This window comes from Globicephala melas, chromosome 14, assembly GCF_963455315.2.
Source record: "Globicephala melas chromosome 14, mGloMel1.2, whole genome shotgun sequence".
Lineage (NCBI taxonomy): Eukaryota > Metazoa > Chordata > Mammalia > Artiodactyla > Delphinidae > Globicephala > Globicephala melas.
The window spans coordinates 5,127,276-5,141,696 of NC_083327.1; the positions used below are offsets into that span (position 1 = coordinate 5,127,276).

The 14,421-nt window shown below is 36.6% G+C and overlaps 2 non-coding genes and 1 pseudogene across 2 annotated transcripts; 2 read left to right on the top strand and 1 right to left on the bottom strand.

Annotated features, from left to right (window-relative positions):
- The first annotated feature begins 1,983 nt into the window (after window positions 1-1,983).
- On the top strand, window positions 1,984-2,088 carry LOC132593414 (U6 spliceosomal RNA). Its single transcript, XR_009558864.1, has one exon. It is a non-coding gene; the product is annotated as a U6 spliceosomal RNA (small nuclear RNA).
- Window positions 2,089-4,982: 2,894 nt separating this feature from the next.
- On the top strand, window positions 4,983-5,088 carry LOC115854887 (U6 spliceosomal RNA). Its single transcript, XR_004040164.1, has one exon. It is a non-coding gene; the product is annotated as a U6 spliceosomal RNA (small nuclear RNA).
- A 5,745-nt stretch (window positions 5,089-10,833) lies between these two features.
- On the bottom strand, window positions 10,834-11,325 carry LOC115854863 (NADH dehydrogenase [ubiquinone] 1 subunit C2 pseudogene; annotated as a pseudogene).
- Between the last annotated feature and the right edge of the window lie 3,096 nt (window positions 11,326-14,421).

The following is a 14,421-nucleotide window of genomic DNA, read 5'->3' on the forward strand; positions in this document are numbered from 1 at the left end:
TTGAGAATGAAAAACGGAGCTGGATCAGGCTCCTTGACTTCAGACTATACTACAAAGCTACAGTAATCAAGACAGTATGGTACTGGCACAAAAACAGAAATATAGATCAATGGAACAGGATAGAAAACCCAGAGATAAACCCATGCACATGTGGTCACCTTATCTTTGATAAAGGAGGCAGGGATGTACAGTGAAAAAAGGACAGCCTCTTCAGTAAGTGGTGCTTGGAAAACTGGACAGGTACATGTAAAAGTATGAGATTAGAACACTCCCTAAAACCATACACAAAAATAAGCTCAAAATGGATTAAAGATTTAAATGTAAAGCCAGAAACTATCAAACTCTTAGAGGAAAACATAGGCAAACACTCTGACATAAATTACAGCAAGATCCTTTTTGACCCACCTCCTAGAGAAATGGAAATAAAGACAAAAATAAACAAATGGGACCTAATGAAACTTCAAAACTTTTGCACAGAAAAGGAAACCATAAACAAGACCAAAAGATAACCCTCAGTATGGGAGAAAATATTTGCAAATGAAGCAACTGACAAATGATTAATCTCCAAAATTTAAAAGCAGCTCATGCAGCTGAATAAGAAAAAAACAAACAACCCAATCCAAAAATGGGCTTAAATAGACATTTCTTCAAAGAACGTATACAGATTGCCAACAAACACATGAAAGAATGCTCAACATCATTAATCATTAGAGAAATGCAAATCAAATCTACAATGAGATATCATCTCACACCAGTCAGAATGGCCATCATCAAAAAATCTACAAACAATAAATGCTGGAGAGGGTGTGGAGAAAAGGGAACACTCTTGCACTGCTGGTGGGAATGTCAATTGTTACAGCCACTATGGAGAACAGTATGGAGGTTCCTTAAAAAACTACAAATAGAACTACCATATGACCCAGCAATCCCACTACTGGGCATATACCCTGAGAAAACCATAATTCAAAAAGAGTCATGTACCTCAATGTTCATTGCAGCTCTATTTACAATAGCCAGGTGATAGAAGCAATCTAAGTGTCCATGATCAGATGAATGGATAAAGAAGATGTGGCACATATATACAATGGAATATTACTCAGCCATAAAAAGAAACGAAATTGAGTTATTTTTAGGTGTTGGATGGACCTAGAGTCTGTCATACAGAGTGAAGTAAGTCAGAAAGAGAAAGACAAATACCGTATGCTAACACATATATATGGAATCTAAGAAAAAAAAAATGTCATGAAGAACCTAGTGATAAGACAGGAATAAACACACAGACCTACTAGAGAATGAACTTGAGGATATGGGAGGGGAAAGGGTAAGCTGTGACAAAGTGAGAGAGTGGCATGGACATATATACACTACCAAATGTAAAATAAGTAGCTAGTGGGAAGCAGCCACATAGCACAGGGAGATCAGCTTGGTGCTTTGTGACCACCTAGAGGGGTGGATAGGGAGGTTGGGAGGGAGGGAGACACAAGAGGGAAGAGATATGGGTACATATGTATATGTATAACTGATTCACTTTGTTATAAAGCAGAAACTAACACACCATTGTAAAGCAATTATACTCCAATAAAGATGTATAAAAAAAATAAAAAGGCAAGCTAGTGCTCACTTCGGCAGCACATACACTAAAATTGGAATGACGGCTTCCCTGGTGGTGCAGTGGTTAAGAATCTGCCTGCCAATGCAGGGGATACGGGTTTGAGCCCTTGTACAGGAAGATCCCACATGATGCAGAAGAGCTAAGCCGTGTGCCACAATTACTGAGCCTGAGCTCTAGAGCCCATGAGCCACGGCTACTGAAGCCCGTAAGCCTAGAGCCCATTGCCTGCAACAAGAGAAGCCACCACAATGAGAACCCCGTGCACCACAGCAAAGAGTAGCCCCCTCTCGCCACAACTAGAGAAAACCAGCATGCAGCAACGAAAACTCAACACAGCCTAAATAAATAAATAAATAAACAAATAAATAAATTTATTAAAAGATAAATAAATAAAATGAAATTGCAACGATACAGAGAAGATTAGCATGGCCCCTACACAAGGATGATGCACAAATTCATGAGTGTTCCATATTTTTCTGGAATGTAAACTGGTACAAACATTATGGAGAACAGCATGGAAGTTCCTTAAAAAAACTAAAAATAGAACTACCATATGACCCAGCAATCCCACTCCTGGGCATATATCCAGAGCAAACCATAATTCGAAAAGCTGTATGCACCCCAATGTTCATTGCAGCACTATTTACAATAGCCAAGATATGGAAGCAACATAAACATCATCGACAAATGAATGGATAAAGAAGATTTGGTACATATATACAATGGAATATTACTCAGCCATAAGAAAGAATGAAATAATGCCATTTGCAGCAACGTGGATGGACCTAGAGATTATCATACTAAGTGAAGTAAGCCAGAGAAAGACAAATATTATGTTATATCACTTATATGTGGAATCTAAAAAATGCCACATGAAATTATTTACAAAACAGAAACAGACTTTGAAAGCAAACTTATGGTTACCAAAGGGGAAACATGGAGGGAGAGATAAATTAGAAACTTGACATTAACATACATATGCTACTATATATAAGATTGGTAACCAACAAGGACCTACTCTATAGCACAGAGAACTCTACTCAATATTCTGTAATAACCTATATATGTAAAAACTCTGAAAAAGAATGATTACATGTATAACTGAATCACTTTGCAGTACACCTGAAACTAACACAAGATTGTAAATCAACTATACTCCAATAAAAATTAAAAAAAACACAAGAACAAAAAAATACAGATGGAGAGATATATTATGTTCTTGGATTGTAAGAATCCACATTGAGAAAATGACTATACTACACAAAGCAATCTACAGATTCAGTGCAATCCTTATCAAACTACCAAAGGCATTTTTCACAGAACTAGAACAAAAAATTTCACAATTTGTATGGAAACACAAAAGACCCTGAATAGCAAAAGCAATCTTGAGAATGAAAAACGGAGCTGGATCAGGCTCCTTGACTTCAGACTATACTACAAAGCTACAGTAATCAAGACAGTATGGTACTGGCACAAAAACAGAAATATAGATCAATGGAACAGGATAGAAAACCCAGAGATAAACCCATGCACATGTGGTCACCTTATCTTTGATAAAGGAGGCAGGGATGTACAGTGAAAAAAGGACAGCCTCTTCAGTAAGTGGTGCTTGGAAAACTGGACAGGTACATGTAAAAGTATGAGATTAGAACACTCCCTAAAACCATACACAAAAATAAGCTCAAAATGGATTAAAGATTTAAATGTAAAGCCAGAAACTATCAAACTCTTAGAGGAAAACATAGGCAAACACTCTGACATAAATTACAGCAAGATCCTTTTTGACCCACCTCCTAGAGAAATGGAAATAAAGACAAAAATAAACAAATGGGACCTAATGAAACTTCAAAACTTTTGCACAGAAAAGGAAACCATAAACAAGACCAAAAGATAACCCTCAGTATGGGAGAAAATATTTGCAAATGAAGCAACTGACAAATGATTAATCTCCAAAATTTAAAAGCAGCTCATGCAGCTGAATAAGAAAAAAACAAACAACCCAATCCAAAAATGGGCTTAAATAGACATTTCTTCAAAGAACGTATACAGATTGCCAACAAACACATGAAAGAATGCTCAACATCATTAATCATTAGAGAAATGCAAATCAAATCTACAATGAGATATCATCTCACACCAGTCAGAATGGCCATCATCAAAAAATCTACAAACAATAAATGCTGGAGAGGGTGTGGAGAAAAGGGAACACTCTTGCACTGCTGGTGGGAATGTCAATTGTTACAGCCACTATGGAGAACAGTATGGAGGTTCCTTAAAAAACTACAAATAGAACTACCATATGACCCAGCAATCCCACTACTGGGCATATACCCTGAGAAAACCATAATTCAAAAAGAGTCATGTACCTCAATGTTCATTGCAGCTCTATTTACAATAGCCAGGTGATAGAAGCAATCTAAGTGTCCATGATCAGATGAATGGATAAAGAAGATGTGGCACATATATACAATGGAATATTACTCAGCCATAAAAAGAAACGAAATTGAGTTATTTTTAGGTGTTGGATGGACCTAGAGTCTGTCATACAGAGTGAAGTAAGTCAGAAAGAGAAAGACAAATACCGTATGCTAACACATATATATGGAATCTAAGAAAAAAAAAATGTCATGAAGAACCTAGTGATAAGACAGGAATAAACACACAGACCTACTAGAGAATGAACTTGAGGATATGGGAGGGGAAAGGGTAAGCTGTGACAAAGTGAGAGAGTGGCATGGACATATATACACTACCAAATGTAAAATAAGTAGCTAGTGGGAAGCAGCCACATAGCACAGGGAGATCAGCTTGGTGCTTTGTGACCACCTAGAGGGGTGGGATAGGGAGGTTGGGAGGGAGGGAGACACAAGAGGGAAGAGATATGGGTACATATGTATATGTATAACTGATTCACTTTGTTATAAAGCAGAAACTAACACACCATTGTAAAGCAATTATACTCCAATAAAGATGTAATAAAAAAAATAAAAAGGCAAGCTAGTGCTCACTTCGGCAGCACATACACTAAAATTGGAATGACGGCTTCCCTGGTGGTGCAGTGGTTAAGAATCTGCCTGCCAATGCAGGGGATACGGGTTTGAGCCCTTGTACAGGAAGATCCCACATGATGCAGAAGAGCTAAGCCGTGTGCCACAATTACTGAGCCTGAGCTCTAGAGCCCATGAGCCACGGCTACTGAAGCCCGTAAGCCTAGAGCCCATTGCCTGCAACAAGAGAAGCCACCACAATGAGAACCCCGTGCACCACAGCAAAGAGTAGCCCCCTCTCGCCACAACTAGAGAAAACCAGCATGCAGCAACGAAAACTCAACACAGCCTAAATAAATAAATAAATAAACAAATAAATAAATTTATTAAAAGATAAATAAATAAAATGAAATTGCAACGATACAGAGAAGATTAGCATGGCCCCTACACAAGGATGATGCACAAATTCATGAAGTGTTCCATATTTTTCTGGGAATGTAAACTGGTACAAACATTATGGAGAACAGCATGGAAGTTCCTTAAAAAAACTAAAAATAGAACTACCATATGACCCAGCAATCCCACTCCTGGGCATATATCCAGAGCAAACCATAATTCGAAAAGCTGTATGCACCCCAATGTTCATTGCAGCACTATTTACAATAGCCAAGATATGGAAGCAACATAAACATCCATCGACAAATGAATGGATAAAGAAGATTTGGTACATATATACAATGGAATATTACTCAGCCATAAGAAAGAATGAAATAATGCCATTTGCAGCAACGTGGATGGACCTAGAGATTATCATACTAAGTGAAGTAAGCCAGAGAAAGACAAATATTATGTTATATCACTTATATGTGGAATCTAAAAAATGCCACATGAAATTATTTACAAAACAGAAACAGACTTTGAAAGCAAACTTATGGTTACCAAAGGGGAAACATGGAGGGAGAGATAAATTAGAAACTTGACATTAACATACATATGCTACTATATATAAGATTGGTAACCAACAAGGACCTACTCTATAGCACAGAGAACTCTACTCAATATTCTGTAATAACCTATATATGTAAAAACTCTGAAAAAGAATGATTACATGTATAACTGAATCACTTTGCAGTACACCTGAAACTAACACAAGATTGTAAATCAACTATACTCCAATAAAAATTAAAAAAAACACAAGAACAAAAAAATACAGATGGAGAGATATATTATGTTCTTGGATTGTAAGAATCCACATTGAGAAAATGACTATACTACACAAAGCAATCTACAGATTCAGTGCAATCCTTATCAAACTACCAAAGGCATTTTTCACAGAACTAGAACAAAAAAAAATCACAATTTGTATGGAAACACAAATGACCCCGAATAGCCAAATCAATCTTGAGAAAGAAAAAGGGAGCTGGAAGAATCAGACTCCCAGACTTCAGACTCTCTTACAAAACTAGAAAAGCAAGCCAGGACGGTACTAGCACAAAAACAGAACTATAGATCAATGGAACCAGATAGAAAGCCCAGAGATAAACCCACGCACATGTGGTAACCGTATTTTTGATAAAGGAGGCAAGAATATACAATGGAGAAAAGACAGCCTCTTCAATAAGTGTTGTTGGGAAACCTGAACAGCTACATGTAAAAGAATGAAATTAGAACACTCCCTAACATCATACACAAAAACTCAAAATGGATTAAAGACCTAAATATAAGGCCAGACACTATAAAACTTTTAGAGGAAAACATAGGCAGAACACTGACATAAATCACAACAAGACCCTTTTTGACCCACCTCCTAGAGGAATGGAAATAAAGAGAAAAATAAACAGATGTGACCTAATGAAACTTAAAAGCTTTTGCACAGCAAAGGAAACCATATACAAGATGAAAAGGCAACCCTAAGAATGTGAGAAAATGTTTGCAAATGAAGCAATGGAGAAACAAGTAATCTCCAAAATTTACAAGCAGCTCATGCAGCTCAATATCAAAAAAACAAACAACCCAATCCAAAAATGGACAGAAGATCTAAACAGACATTTCTCCAAAGAAGATATACAGATTGCCAACAGACACATGAAAGGATGTTCAACATCACTAATCATTAGAGAAATGCAAGTCAAAACTACAATGAGGTATCACCTCACACCAGTCAGAATGGCTATCATCACAAAGTCTACAAACAATAAATGCTGGAGAGGGTGTGGAGAAAAAGGAACACTCTTGCACTGTTGGTGGGAATGTAAATTGATACAGCCACTGTGGAGAACAGTATGGAGGTTCCTTAAAAAACTAAAAATAGAACTACCATATGACCTGACAATCCCACTACTGGGCATATACCCTGAGAAAACCATAATTCAAAAAGAGTCGTGTACCACAATGTTCATTGCAGCTCTATTTACAATAGCCAGGACATGGAAGCCACCTAGGTGTCCATAGACAGATGAATGGATAAAGAAGATGTGGCACATAGACACAATGGAATATTACTCAACCATAAAAAGAAAGGAAATTGAGTTATTTGTAGTGAGGTGGATGGACCTAGAGACTGTCATACAGAGTGAAGTAAGTCAGAAAGAGAAAAACAAATACCACATTCTAGCAGATATATATGGAATCTAAAAAAAAAGAAAGAAAGAAAATGGTTCTGAAGAACCTAGGGGCAGGTCAGAAATAAAGAAACAGACATAGAGAATGGAATTGAGGACCCGGGGAGTGGTAAGGGTAAGCTGGGACAAAGTGAGAGAGTGGCATGGACATATATACACTACCAAATGTAAAATAGCAAGTGGGAAGCAGCCGCATAGCACAGGGAGATCAGCTTTGTGATCACCTAGAGGGAAGGGATAGTGAGGGTAGGAGGGAGGCTCAAGAGGGAGGCGATATGGGGATATATGTATACATATAGCTGGTTCTGTTTGTTATACAGCAGAAACTAACACAACATTGTAAAGCAATTATACTGTGATAAAGAGGTTAAAAAAATTGATAAACCTGATAAACTGATAAACAAAGTAATAAACCTTTCAGGAGCCTCATCAAGAAGAAAAGAGAGAGCACCCAAATAAACAAAATAAGAAATGAAAGAAGAGAAACAACAAATATCACAATGATGCAAAAAATCATATAAGAACACTGTGAAGAATTATTCGATAACGAACTGGAAAACCTAGAAGAAATGGACAAATTTCTAGGAACATACAACCTGCCAAGATTGAATCAGGAAGAAATAGACAATCTGAAGAGAATTATCACTAGCAGTGAAATTGAATTTGTAATTTAAAAAAAAAAAAAAACCTCCCCTCAAACAAACGTCCAGGACTAGATGGGCTTTAAAGGAGAACTCTACCAAACCTGTAAAGAGGAGCTAATACCTATCCTTTTTGAACTAACCCCCCCAAAAATTGAAAGGGACAAAACACTCTGAAATTTATTCTATGAGGCTCCAATTGCCTTGATACCAAAACCAAAGGCACTAAAAAAAAAGAAAGTTACAGGCCAATACTTCTGATGAATACAGATACAAAAATCCTCAACAAAATATTAGCAAACTGAATTTAACAGCACCATTTGCACTAGGATTTATTTCAAAAATGAAAGGACAATTTAATATTTGCAAGTTAACCAATGTAATATAAAAGGAAGGATAAAAATCACATGATCTTGTTAATAAACAAAATTCAACATCCATTCATGGTAAAAACTCTCATCAAGGGGACATATCTCAAAATAATAAAGGCCATTTATAACAAACTCACAACTAACATCATACACAATGATGACAAACAAAAAGCCTTTCCTCTACAATCAGGAACAAGACAAGGATGCCTACTCTCACCACTTCTACTTAACATAGTATTGGAAATTCTGGCCATAGCAATCAGACGAAAAAGAATAAAAGGTATCCAAATTGGAAGAAAATAATTAAACTCTTACTTTCTGCAGATGACATGATACTATCAATATATGTAGAAAACCTTAAAGTCTTGACCAAAAACTGTTAGAACTAATAAGTGAAATCAGTATTTACAGCATACAAAATTAATATATATGAATCTGTTGCATTTCCATACATGAACAATGAACTATAGAAAGAAAAAGCAAGAAAAATTTCCCATTTAAAAATGCATCACAGGGCTTCCCTGGTGGCACAGTGGTTGAGAGTCCACCTGCTGATGCAGGGGACACAGGTTCGTGCCCCGGGCTGGGAAGATCCCACATGCCGCGGAGCGGCTGGGCCCGTGAGCCGTGGCCACTGAGCCTGCGCATCTGGAGCCTGTGCTCCGCAACGGAAGAGGCCACAACAGTGAGAGGCCCGCATACCACACACACAAAAAAAAGCATCACAAAGAATAAAATGCCTAGGAATAAACTTAAACAAAGAGGTGAAGGACCAATACTCTGAAAAGTATAAAACATTGATGAAGGAGTTTGAAAATGATACAAAGAAATAAAAGTTATCCCATGTTAATAAATTGGAAAAATTCATATTGTTAAAATGTCCATACTACCCAAAGCAATCTAAAGATTCAGTGCAATCCCTACCAAAATACCCATGACAATTTTCTCAGAACTAGAACAAATAATCCCAACACTTTGTACGAAACCACAAAAAACCTGAATTGCCAAAGCAATCTGGTGAAAAAAGAACAAAATTGGAGGTGTAAACTTTCCAGGCTTCAGACTATACTACTAAGCTACAGTAATCAAAACAGCATGGTACTAGCACAAAAACAGATACATAGATCAATGGAACAGAATAGAGAGCTCAGAAATAAACCCACACACATATGGCCACCTTATCTTTGATAAAGGAGGCAAGAATATTCAATGGATAAAAGACAGTCTCTTCATTAAGTGGTGCTGGGAAAACTGGACAACTACATGTGAAAGAATGAAATTAGAACATTCTCTAACACCATATATAAAAATAAACTCAAGATAGATTAAAGACCCAAATGTAAGACCGGATATTATAAAATGTCTAGAGGAAAACATAAGCAGAGCACTCTTTGATATAAATTGTAGCAATATTTTTTGATCTGTCTCCTAAGGCAAAAGAAATAAGAGCAAAATAAACAAATGGGATCTAATTAAACTTAAAAGGTTTTGCACAGAGAAGGAAACCATTGACAAAACAAAAAGACAACCTACTGAATGGGAGAAAATATTTGCAAATGATATGACCAATAAGGGGTTAATATCAAAAAATATAAACAGCTCATACAATGTGTCATCAAAAAGCAAACAACCTGATTAAAAAATGGGCAGGAGTGCTGAATAGACATTTTTCTGAAGCAGACATACAGACATCTCATACAATGAGATAAAACTACACACTTGTCAGAATGCCTATCATCAAAAAGTCTACAAATAACTAGTATTGGTACACTGTTGGTGGAAATGTAATTTGGTGCAGCCACTGTGGAAAACAGTATGGAGGTTCCTCAAAATAAATAAATAAATAAAAAGAAAAGAAAAACACACTAAAAATAGCAATACCATATGATACAGAATTTCATCCCTGCACATATATCCAATGAAAATAAAAACATTAATTTAAAAAGTTATATGTACCCCAATGTTCCTAGCAGCATTATCTACAATTGACAAGATATGGAAGCAACCTTAGCACTCATAAATAGATGAATGGGCAAAGAAAATGTGGTATAAATATATATACAATGGAATATTAGTCATAAAATAAAATGAAATTTTGCTATTTACAACAACATGAATGAACTTGGAGGGTATTATGCTTAGTGAAAAAAGTCAGACAGAGAAAGACAAACACTATATGATATCCCTTATATATGGATCTAAAAAATAAAACAAAGTAGTTTAAAAAAACTGACTCAGATATAGAGAACAAACTAGTGGTTCCCAATGGGGAGGGGAAGGGGAGAAGGGCAAGATAGGGGTAGAGGATTAAGAGATACAAAGTACTATGTATAAAATAAATAAGCTACTAGGATATATTGTACAGCACAGGGAAATACAACCATTGTTTTGTACTAACTTTATATGGATTATAATCTATAGGGATATTGAATCCCTATGTTGTACACATGAAATTAATAAACTATTGTAAATCAACTTAAATTTTTTTTTTTTTTTTTTTGCTTATGATGACCATTTTAATCACAAGGTGTTAATGTATAGATTAACATAAACTTCAGATGTCACAGAAACAGACAAAATTCAGAAAAAAACGATATCAGTGAAACCGGAGCAAGCATTTTGGAGACTTCAATGCACTGGATGGAATTCTTCAAGAATTTTACCGTAAGCTTTCTTATCTTTTTCAGGAAAATCCTCTGGATGTGACTTTACATATGCAAACATATCATGGTCCCTCAGAGCACACATACAGTCTTGACGTTTTAAAAGATAATATCCGACAAAAATAAAGGAAGTAACATATAGAAGCTGGCGATGCAAACCGGCCGACGCCACCGGCCGACGCCGGATCGCGTTATCAATCAGGCCGGAGCAGTAACCCAAGAAGCCGACGTAGAAGAGCCGCGGGTCGGTTAGCTTGGGCGGCGGCAGGCTCCGGGCCTCATTCGGCAGGAACTTCGGCAGGAACGGCCCGGCCGGCCGTTCATCATGGTGAGGCCGTTCCCACTTGAGGCCTGGCCTCTGACCTCCAACTACAAAGAAAATCACCAGGACCAGGGCCGGGACACAAGCCACGAGCTTTCACCTCCGAGCGCGGTGTTGAAGGGCATCTTAAATTTAAAATAAAAAGTTTAGCATATAAAGGACCTAACAGGGTTTAGTCACATATCCAGTGCAGGTGGTCTCATCATATTGCTCTCTCAAACTGTTTCTCTCTGGAAAACTGCTCCCACTGTGGGAATAGTGGGCAGATCAAACATTCCAGTTACAGGTGAGGGTTTGAGGGTTTGAGGTACCTCTGATGACCTGGGTCTTACTTGCAGGCAACTGGCGGCCAGATCTTCTCAATGACCTCCTCTCACAATTCAGTAGAGGATCATCTATATATTTAACAAATATTTATTGAAATATTATGCAATAAGGGTGTTTCTCGTATCTATTACCTCACTCCAGAATATTGAATTCTTTGGTTTTCTTTCACAATGCTTTACATATTCATCATGCATTTCCAGGCATAGACTGTTTAAAAAACTCTATGTTTTGTCTGGGAAATACCTCAACCTCATCCCCATTAGCTCCACACTTACAAGTTGTTACCTATGGTGGTCATTTTGGTTTCCTGACCAGTTTGATTTTCTCTGTTATGAAGCATTTTTAATTTTTTATCTAAATCTTAAGAGAATGTCTTCCCTCTCACTGCAGCCCCAAATTTGGGTTAGTCTTGTAAAACCAGTATGTTATGATTGCGTGGGTTTTCTGTTTTTAATTTGTGTGCCTCTTTTCTTTCCACAGTTAAAAGGGTTTAAAAATTACCTCCAAAGTGAATGAAGCAAGTCTTTCAAGATTTAAGTGCATAACAAGGGATCTTTAAGATAAGTTGCTTCATATATTGGTATGTAGTATGTAGCTCAGGCCTCATGATATTTGAGAAAAATCTATTTACAGACTTATATCTAAAAAATGCAATCATCAAGAAAATTTTTATAGAGAAAAAGAGTTATGAAATCTCTGGGTAGCTCAGCATTTAGTGATCTTTTATATTTAAAAGATTATTTACTTTAAGAGTGTTACATATTTTATGATTAGATGCCCTGTTAATTAATGCCAATTTTATCTTGCCTTTATATACAGTAATTTGTTATTTATGGATATGATTAAACAATTTTGCTAGAAAATATTCAACCAAATGGTCAATTATGTCAATGACATGTGCAAGCCTGTTGGTTGGAAATAAATTAATTTCTAATGCATCAGAGTAATAAATAAAGGACAAGGCAATGAATAGAGAATGACTTAGCAGGTTTCATAATGGTAGGGCTTAGTGTAGGTAGGCTAAAATATACAAGGAGCACACAAGTTTGGTATGTCAAAGGAATAGAAAGACAGGTAGTTTACCAGTAAACAAGTTTCTTCAACTCTCTATGTCACATAACAAATACCTATTACACCTAATATCTCATAGTTTCTATAAATCAGGAGCTCTGGGAATGCTTATCTGGTCTTCTGTTAGACTTCAATAATGGTCTTGACTGGGACTAGGACTAGTCTTCTTACCTGAAGACTCAATTGGGGAACTTCCTCTTAACAAGCCCACTTGCCTTGTTGGCAGATTTCATATTCTTGAAGCTGTAGGAGTTGTTGCAGCTTGCTTCTTCAAAGCCACCAAGGATGAAAAGACTTTAGAGTGAGTCTGCTATCGTGATGGAAGCTTATTTGACACAACTTATTCAGAAAACTGATATTCTATCACTCTTTTTTGTCATATTCTATTGGTTAGAAGGAAGTCAGCAACACTGCCCACACTCGAGGACAGGGGATTATACATCATGGGGAGGTTGAGACCATGCAGGCCACCCAATATCTCCCTGCCACAGAGGGGGTGCAAAATATGATCTTTTTGAAGAAATTATTAGAGGGATATGTTGAGCTGTGTTAGCAATAATAAAATGTTTTTTCTGCATTTTAAGAAGATTGCAAGCTTTTGGCAGGTTATTGGCACAATCTGATTTACCTTTTAAAAGATAACTTTGGGATGTGTAAAATTGATTACTGGACAGTTCGCTATAACTCCTCCCTTCAAATGATGAGAAAAAGCAATTTCTATTTCAATTATTGGAGTACTTACACAAAGGCAAGCATGGAGGAATCTCATGAGTAATGAATGCTTAATATGAGTCAGATACTCTTTTATTTAGTGTCCACAATAGCTCCACAAACTATATACTATTATACTCATTAAGTGGAAGGAAATTGGAACAGGCAGAAAGTATTTTGCCTGGAATTATAGGGCTAGTAACTACCCATGCCTAGGTTTAAATATGGATCCATAGTTTTCCCACTTGAGCCATGCTCTTCCCAGTGAACTGAGATTGTTTGTTTGTTTTTAAGTAAACATTGTATATAGTTAAGGTGTACAGTTTAATGAGTTGATGTACATATACATAGTGAAATGATTACTACAGTCAAGCTAATCAATGTATCTTTTCCTCACACAGTTACCATTTTTGTGTGTGATGAGAACACCTGAAATCTACTCTTAGCATATTTCCAGTATTCAGTACAGTAGTATTAACTATAATCATTCTGCTGTATATTAGATGTATAGGCTTATTCATCCTACATTACAGCAACTTTGTACGTTTTGACCAGCATGTCTCCATTTCCTCCATCTCTCCACCCTTGGCAACCACCCTTCTCCTATCTGCTTCCATGTATTCGACTTTTTTATATTCTACATATAAGGGAGATAATGCAGTTTTTTTCTTTCTGTGGCTTATTTCAATAAGGATAATTTCTTCCAGTTTAATCCATGTTGTTGCAAATGACAGGAGCTCCTTTTTTAAGGCTGAAAAATATTCCATTATATATATACACTATATCTTCTTTATCCATTCATCCATCCACAGACACTTAGACTGTTTCCGTATCTTGGCTATTGTGAATAATGCACAGTGAACATGGGAGTGCAGAAATCTCTTTGATGCACTGGTTTTATTTCCTTTAGCTATACACCCAGAAAAGGGATTGCTGGATTATACAGTCATTCTAATTTTAGCTTTCTGATGAAACTCCATACTGTTTTTTTGTAAAGGCTGCCACCAATTTACGTTCCCAGCAACAGTGTACAAGGGTTCCGTATATTCCACATCCTCACCAACACTTTTTTTTTTCCTTTTACAAAAGAATCAA